The sequence below is a fragment of the Fukomys damarensis genome, unplaced genomic scaffold (genome assembly GCF_012274545.1).
Source record: "Fukomys damarensis isolate Sample0158 unplaced genomic scaffold, DMR_v1.0_HiC HiC_scaffold_37, whole genome shotgun sequence".
NCBI lineage: Eukaryota > Metazoa > Chordata > Mammalia > Rodentia > Bathyergidae > Fukomys > Fukomys damarensis.
This window is the reverse complement of record NW_022900949.1, coordinates 32,167,797-32,176,671: the sequence shown is the minus strand read 5'-3', so window position 1 is coordinate 32,176,671 and position 8,875 is coordinate 32,167,797. Positions and strand designations below refer to the sequence as shown.

The window sequence follows — 8,875 nt, the reverse complement described above, 5'->3', positions numbered from 1 at the left end:
AGATCCCCAAAATGTAAAGACCCAATCCAAAAATGGGCATCTGAGGTGAACAAATACTTCTCAAATGAAGAAATAGAAAAAACAAATAAATATATGAAAAACTATTCAACATCAACTGGTCATTCGAGAATACAAATGAAAACAACACTGAGATTCCATGTCACTCTAGAAAGAACAACTTTTATCAAGAAATCAACCAGTAAAAAGTGCTGGCTGGGCTTTGGAGAAAAAGGAACACTTCTCCATTGTTGGTAGGAGTGTAGACTGGTGCAACCATGATGGAAATCTGTGTGGAGATTCCTCAAAAAAACTGGGAATAGAGGTTCCATTGACCCAGCTACCCTCATTCTTGGTATTTTCCCAAATGAATTAAAAGCATCCTACCATAGTGATATATGCACACCCATGTTTATAGTGACACTGTTTCTAACAGCTAAATCTTGGAAACAGCCCAAATGTATATGAACTGATGAATGCATAAAAAAGAAGTTGGTTTTTTTTTATACAATGGAATACTACTCTGCTATAAAGAAGAATAAGCTTGAGCCAGGTGTGGTGGCTAAGAATCGGACTTCTCTTCCAAAACCATAACAAGCAAGACGAGAGTGGGGTGTTGAAACAATGCTTTCTGAGAGCGAAGGAAAAGACCTAGAGATCTATACCTAGGGATGTTACCCTTCCAGCCAAAGGAGACAGCCACCTACTGGAGTGGGTAAATCCCAAACCCCAACAACATCAGATGCTGGGAGGGTGAGAAGCAACAGCAATTCCCTTTTACTAGGGTACAGACACTTTGGGAGAATGTTTTCTCAGAAAACAAAACACATTCTGAGCATAACACTCTATAGTCATGCACCTTGAGATTTACCTAAATGAGAACACCCACAGGAAAACCTGCACACAAAAGATTCAGCAGCATCATTTATAGCTGCCAGAACTTGAAGAGATTAAGATTCCTTTCAACAGGAAGATAAGCAAATAAACCGTAGGGCATCCAGATAATGAACTAGGACTCAGTCTAAAAAAGAAAGGAATTACGAGCCAAGAGAAGGCATGGAGAAAGCTTAAGTCACACTAGATAGAGCAGATCTGAAAACACTACTTTCTGTAACACTCCAACCACATGATTGTTCAGAAAAGTCAAATCGATGGACGCGTGACAAGGTCAGTGGTTGGCTGGGGTGGCAGGGAGGGGAGAACAGTCCACATGCGAGTTAGAGGCAAGGAGATGACTCTGTATGTTACTTAGAGGGTGGATGCCTGTCAGCAATGATCCATCACAGCCCACACAGCATGCAAGAGCAAGAGTGGATGCATGTACAGGGTACACTTTCAGTGATGATGCAGGGTCACTAATTGTGAAAACTGTAATAAATGGTATTATAAATTAATATGGGGCAAAGCATAGGTGAGATGTCTCTGTACCTTCTACTTAATTTTTCTGTGAGCTTAAAATTGCTCTAAACAATAAAATCTACTTTTTAGAAAGGAAGAAAAATAAAGGATTTTCCAGAAAAAAAAATGGAGAAGTTGTTGCCAGTACACCTATCTTGGCCTTCGCTCTCAGAAAGCGAAGGAATACCCACGGTAACTGCGATACCCATAAAGTGGCATGCTATTCTTATAGACAGCTAAATTAGGTAGAAATATTATAGGCAGTCAGCTAGGGCTGGGTCCTCAAGAGAGTCAGCACAAAAGATAAAAACACACTAAAATCATGGCTAGAGACACATCTGTTGGAGACCAGGCCTCAAGATAAAGATGAAATGACCCCAAAGGACATACTTCCCCAAAGGACAAGATAAGTGATAACACCTGGTCTAATGAAATCTAGATAGACATCAGTCATCCCAGAGGATGACCAACACCTCCAGACTCATCATTTCCTAGAAAAAGTCTTTGTTCTTTCCATGTACCCTTGTTACTTGACTTGTTCCCCCACTGGATCACCCACTAGGTAATAACCTAGGCAACTATACTTGTAACCTTATTGGTTGACTATAGCTTTCACCCACGTTGTACTCACATGGTTTTGCTGTATTAAACTTCCTTATAGACTTACCATGGAATAATGCATAATCCCTTTAGGTCCACTGAAGTTCAGGCTGGTTTCTGGCTTATAAGGCTGGAGCCCGATTGTTCAACCTGCAGCACTCTGTGTGCCTCCTGCTAGCTTGAGCTCAGCTCCCTGACCTCCTGCTGGCTTGAACTTGGCTGTGCCTCACCCTGACACTGGGAGCTGCTAGATAGAGCCAGCAGTTTCTCTAAGTTTTTAGCTCAGTTGACCCCTCTCCAAGATGGCTACTGGCCAATCACCCCTTCCAATGGGACATCTGAACCCAAATAACTCACCAGCCATTGCAGTCTGCTGCATCCACTGTTCTATTCCATTGGTGCATTTCTCTGTGGAGGCCTCTGGGGTCACCAGTAGTCACCAAGCATCTCCAGGTTAGGGCCACCCTTCCTTTTCAATCATTTAATGTGGCAGAGTGGAAAGCTATTGCCCACTCAGTAGTAGAATGTGATCAAAAATAGAAAGAAGTTAGCATATGGACTAAGGACTGACTGATAAGAGCTCAAGGAATATGTACACTTTTGATATGGTTTTTGAAGCATCTACCAAACAAACTGATGTTTACTGAAGTGTTATTTGTCTAATTCTGGATGAAGCTACTATGGGTATAATTGTACTCTTTGTATGTGACTAAGTTGGCACTGGAGAAAAAATTTTACAATGGAAGATGAAAGGTCACCTAATGAAGCAAATACCTGGGAGGAGGATCCTTTGGTAGGTATAATTCCACGTAGACTTCATCGAATTTTTGAGATGCTTACTGATAATGGTACTGAATTTTCAGTTAAAGTGTCTCCATTGAAAATCTATAATGAAGAACTTTTGATCTTCTTAATTCTTCTTCTGATGTTTCTGAGAGACTATAGATGTTTGATGATCCCCATAACAAGAGTGGAGTGATAATCAAAGGTTTAGGGGAAATCACAGTACTCAAAAAGGATGAAGTCTATCAAATTTTGTAGAAGGGAGCAGCCAAAAAGGATAACCGCAGCAACTTTCATGAATGCATACTCCGATAATTTCCACTCAGTTTTTTGTTAGAATAAATATGAAAGAAACCACAATCAGTGGAGAAGAACTTGTTAAAAGTGGAAAGTTGAAATTGGTTGATTTGGCAGGAAGTGAAAACATGGGTTGTTTTGGAGCTATTGACAAGAGAGCTCGGGAAGCTGGAAATACAATCAATCTCTGTTGACTGTGGGAAGAGTGATTACTGTGCTTGTAGAAAAAAACATCACATGGGAATCTAAACTAACTAGAATCCTCCAAGATTCTCCCTGGAACACACAAGAACATCTATAATTGCAACAATTTTTCGTGTATCTCTCAGTCTTGAGAAAACTCTGAGTATATTGGGATATGCTCATATAGCAAAGAACATGTTAAATAAACCTGAAGTTAATCAGAAACTCACCAAGAAAGCTTTTATTAAGGAGTACACAGCAGAGATAGAGCATCTGAAACAAGATCTTGCTGCAGCCCATGAGAAAAAATTTCAATTAGCACTAATCGCGCCTCGGATAAACCTCATTGGCTACAATACTGCCACTGCCCAGGGCCTGACCTTCCTGTGTAGAGTTGTTCCCCTACTTGCATCTCCTCCACAAAGTCACTGTGTTAGATTTCCCTTGCCTTAAGATGTCTGCTACATAAAATAACAGCCTCCTCCTTCCCATAATGCTCTGTGCCTTAAAATGGCTGCCACATGGAATAGCAGCCTCCTTCCCATAACAAAATATGGCCTCTCCTACTAAAGCACATTCTTCTTCCCAACATGTCCCTCTTCCTTCCAGGAAAGGTAACCTGATACTTGCTACCTCCTAGCAATTAGTGATGCCACAATCCCCTCCTAGTGATGTCACAGGCTCCTTCAATTCCTTAATACTACCTCACTCAACTCCACCCCAGCTCAGGCTAACCCCACCTGGCTCCTATAAAAGAAGCTCCCTGTTCTGCCATGTTGCTTTTCTCTCCTTTGTTCAAACACGCCAGTTGGTCCACCCCATAATAAAGGCTTCTTATGGTTCTGGTCTGGTCCCGGTTTTGGGCTCTTTTTACCTAACACACAGCCTCCAGACATCCTGTGAAACTAAGGAGGGTCTCTCCTGCCCTGGGCCTTGGCTTCTGCTCCTGGCCACTGCCATCCATGGCTACTCAGTGACAAGCCAGTGCTGTTGCCCATGGTACTCAGTGAGACTCCCCATGGGCAATGGGTGGGGCAACAAAGGCAAGCAGGGTGGGGGGCCACAGGAACGTGACCTTGAGGACCACTGTGCACAGAGGACAGCCTACTAGGTGCATAAGAGGCAGAGCACCTTGTGGGGCTCAAAGTGTGGCTTGTGTGGGGACCAGGAAGTTGGGGACCGCATGATGAAGCGCCCTCAAGTGGAGGGGAGCAGGAGCATGTACCAGGTGGACACACGTGTGCAATAGGATTGGGGCCAAGGGTGGACGGTGGCCTGAGGTGTGAGATCCAGGGGACAACACCCCAGAACCTGGGCATACTGCTGCATTTATTAGGCCTCAGCTTGTGGTACACGTGTAGGGAGGAGTCTGTCCTTGCTACAAAGATCATAACCTCCTTGCCCAGAGGACACACAGTGAGAATAGCAGGAGCTGGGACCCCAGGTGTGGAGACCCCATCTTAAGCACTGAGGAAGGAGGATGTGGGGGAACTGAGCCCAGGCAGGGCATAGTGCTGGGGCAGTAAGGGTGGGCATGGGTCTTAGCTTTTCTGTCACTGTACACAACACTCAACCCTCACAGGATAGGCTTAACTTGGCACATGGTTTCAAGAGATTCAGTCCATGATCAGCTGGTCCAGGGCAGAAATGTTATGCAGAAGAGTGCAATGGTGCAAAGCTTACTTAGTTCCTGGAAGCTGGGAATCAAAGCAGGAGTCAGTGCCAGACAAATGGGAATTGGGTCACAAGCCCTTCGCCCAGCCATGATTCATCTGAGCTGAACTTCCCCAGCAAGAAGGGGAGAGGTGGCAAAGGCTGCAATAGACCACCAGCACTACCTGGTCCTGAAGGAGCTGTGGCTCCAGTCAGGGACAAAACAGTATGGGGTGAAGGGACAGCCTTTGGGATCACAGGTGGCTCACAGGAGGGCACCAGAGGCTAAGAGACCAAGATTCCTTGACATCCTATCCTGGGATGGGGCAGGGGCTGTTGGGAAACAACTAAGGACCATTGAGGCACAGCCTGAGACAGAGGAGGGGGATGTGGAAGGCTGTGTGTGTCCACATATCTTCAAGGCTCAGCAGAGCCCTCTGTGGCATGATAGGCAGTATTGTCATCAGGCTACTCTGGAGGCCTTTGTGCCTACAGATGACAATGCAGATAAGGGTGTGACCCAGCCTTCATGGTGGTTTGCTTCTCAGCCAGCCCTGTGATAGCACCATCACCTCTGTGATGAGGGGGCCTCACTGTCCCCCTGGCCTGGCCCAGTGTGCAGGTCTCACACCTCTGGGTGACCGAGATGCCCATCAGTCTCTCTGTGCCTCCCACAGGATGCCCTGCCTGAGGGAGGAGGGCTGGGGTGGCTGCACTCCGTTGCATGAAGTGCTTTCAGGAGCCTGTGGTCTGCTTCCTGCTTAGAGTCTCTTGTGAAGCTGTACTTGACCCCTGTGACCTTTGGGGTCCTTGGTGTCTCAGAAAGGACACTCCTCACCTAGATTGGTGTATGTGCCACAAAGGACACTTACGGCTTCACAGCATTGTCAGGCGCATGGCCTAGTATGCAAGCACTGTGCTGGGCCCCTGACAGGGCAGTCTCTTACCCACAGGGTGGTATGTGCTCCTGTAGACATCAAGCCAAGGCCCAGAAAGTTTAAACCACTTGCTTAAGGGCACACAGCTCATGCATGGCTGAGCAGGGGCTGGGGCTGATGGTGTCACTTGCTGTCCGCTGTTGCGTTTCCCTACTCCTTAGGCTTCTGCACACATGACTGGGCTCTGCCTGCTAGAGTTTGAACATGTGTTGTCACCACTGGAATGTGTTGAGGTTTGGTCCCAGATGTAAGAATGTCATGGGGAGGTGGGGGGACTGTAAGACTGAGTAGGTCACTAGAGTGATTCATGCAGTCCCACTGCACTGGACTGGTGACCCCAAAATAAGCCCTCACGTGACGCTTTGTCTCTTCTGTGTTACAGCCATTTCAGCAAAAAGAATCATACCAAGAAAAATGTCCAGATTAAAAGTCCTTTATACACGGTGACCCAAGGTGAGCTTCTCACTCTTAACTCTCTTTGGTACCAATCAAGCAGGGAAGCTCAGTTTTAAGGGGGAAAACCACACAATGGAATGTCATGATCTCGTCTTTGAGCAAGCACAGAGGTACAGAAGCAGATTGCAAATTAGTTTAAAATCTAATTTGGGGGGATCAGGCAGGAAATTCCTATCCTTATAGTTAGGGCCACAATATAACACGTCCCGTCCTTTATTCTTAACTGCAAGGCAAGATATGCCCTGTCCTTTGATCTCAACCACAAGGTAAGCTATGTGCTGGTTAACTAATCACTTTGAACAAGCAATCTAGGGAGGAACAGGGGTAAAGTTCAGGCACAGGCAATTGAGGGATTTTCTGGTTAACTCACTTATACCACTATGCCCAGACACATCCCACCATGTGCTTCCCCCTCTGACTTTTTTCTTTTGGTAGTAAACATCTCATTCACAGCTCAATAGAGATATATTTTTTGCCCACTCCCCAGGTGGGTTCAGGCATTGCCCTCCCTCCCACAGGGGCGGGACAAGGGCAGTAGGCAGTGCCCATCTCCAGCATCACTGTCTTCCTCTCCCATTCTTCCTTCCAAAGATGGGTCCAGACAGCAGCCCTTCTGGAAGGACAGCTCCTCTCAGCTCCACTGCCTCCAAGGGGCTGCAGGTACAGAGGTCCATCGTCCATGCCTGAACCGCAGATGCACAGAGGCTGATGGCTAGAATCCCATGCTGGCTATCTTATGGCTGCTGCCCCCATGGGACCCAAGTGATGGTCCTGGGGCTGCAGAGTCCTGCCCCAGGCCCCTCCAGGCCCCTCCCTATAGGGAATGGGAAAGGAGATGTTACCGGAGACCAAGTGGGTCCTGGTCTCCTGAGAGCCAGTACCATGTCCGAAAGATAGGAAAGAGGGAAATAAAGACAGAGAGACTGGAGAGAAACTGGGTCTTGGGCTGATCAAAGCTGCTCTGGGCAGCAAAGACAGGTACCAAGGCCACCCAGTGTTTATTCATTATAAGCATGAGGAGAGAGCTGGGCAGGCCTTGGAACACCTGCTGACAACAAGTATCAAGCAGGCAGGGCTGTAGAATGAGGGCACTAGCCTATCTTTGCTGAAGAGAACAAATGCTTAATTCAGAGGGGAAGAACTTGGTTGGAGTTAATTGACCTTGGATAGAAGTGAACTCAGCCGATCCCTGCTACTTCCAATGTAACACAGACAAATTACAGAGGGGCAAGAAGCTTGTGCTTCTACAGCCCATTAATGCTGGGCAGAGGTGTTCGTAGATAGGTAAGTTAATTAGATTGTAGATAGGTAAGTTAATTGTAGATAGATACGTTAATTATTGTAGATGGGTAAGTTAATTAGATACCTTGTAGGCATACAGACAGGGCTGGCTCTTGAGAAGCCAACATGGAGGACAATCGAGATACATTCACTGAATACCAGCGTTGTAAAAGAAGAGAAAGTACCACACCGGGAGTGCCTCCCCTAGAAATGAATGGCAGTGATTGATAATCTAAATAGGCATCAGTCATGGATGGGGGACCAAGATCTTCCAGGAAAGATCCCTGACCTACCCTTTATGGAAAATCCTTGTTCGTTCCTTGTATACTTGCCACGTGACCTGCTTCCCCATTTGATCCCCATTTAATCAATAATGGCTAAACCACTACACTGGTGGTAATCTTATTGGTTGATCATAGTTTTGTCCCACCCCATGTTCACCTTCTGATTTCCCATTGGACTCAGAAACTGCGTTTAAAATCCTTACTAGTTGACTATAGTTTTGTCGTACCTTGAACCAGCCTCACTGCTGTGCCCAGTCCTTCAGCGAGACCCGTACCCAAGAAACGACACGGTGATAAAGTCCAAGCAAGAACTTTATTTTGCCACCAGGGACCTACCCTCCAGTAGAACTGGCCACAGAGTTCAGGTCCCAAGCGGAAACTGAGTGCAGTTTTGATAGGAAGAAAAAAAAACCCTTACCCTCTCCTCCCGCTCCACTTGCCCTCAGTGTAAACTTCCTTATCTATGAAGAATAGCACGAAATGTTTTAGCTAGGGAGTGGGTTTTCCCACAGGAAAATTCCTGCATTCAGATAGTGATCAGATAGTAATCTGGCAGGTGAGCCTCATAAATCCTTCCTACTATGTCAGTTTTATGGAAGCCATAAGCACACTCTGTGGTCTCTAAAGGGCAGTTGGTGGGTTTCTCCCAGGAGAACAATCTTCAGGTTACAGAGGACAAGCTAAGCCACCAAAATGGAGTCTCTTATATCAACCTGGGTTTCTCACTCACCTCATGGCTTTGCTCCATAAAAACCCCCTGGGAAACAGAGTCCCCAGGCAACCCACTTCCCAGTCCCCTCTCTGTCTCTCTCTTATGCAGAAGCTGTCTTTCTCTTAATAAATTTTTCCTACTCTTTACCTCCATTGTTCCTAGAATTCGTTCTTTGATTTTAGAGAACACAAACTCATGTTTCAGATATCTAGCAGGTTTGGGAGTCACATCTATTCCCCCAATATGACGATGACCGTATTTTGTTTAAGAAAAAAAAAAAAAAAAAAAAAAAG

General features: G+C 45.9%; 2 pseudogenes; one reads left to right on the top strand and one right to left on the bottom strand.

Annotated features, from left to right (window-relative positions):
* The first annotated feature begins 1,123 nt into the window (after positions 1-1,123).
* LOC104871876 lies at positions 1,124-3,269 on the top strand (annotated as a pseudogene).
* A 194-nt stretch (positions 3,270-3,463) lies between these two features.
* Positions 3,464-3,634, bottom strand: LOC117284562 (annotated as a pseudogene).
* Positions 3,635-8,875: the final 5,241 nt, after the last annotated feature.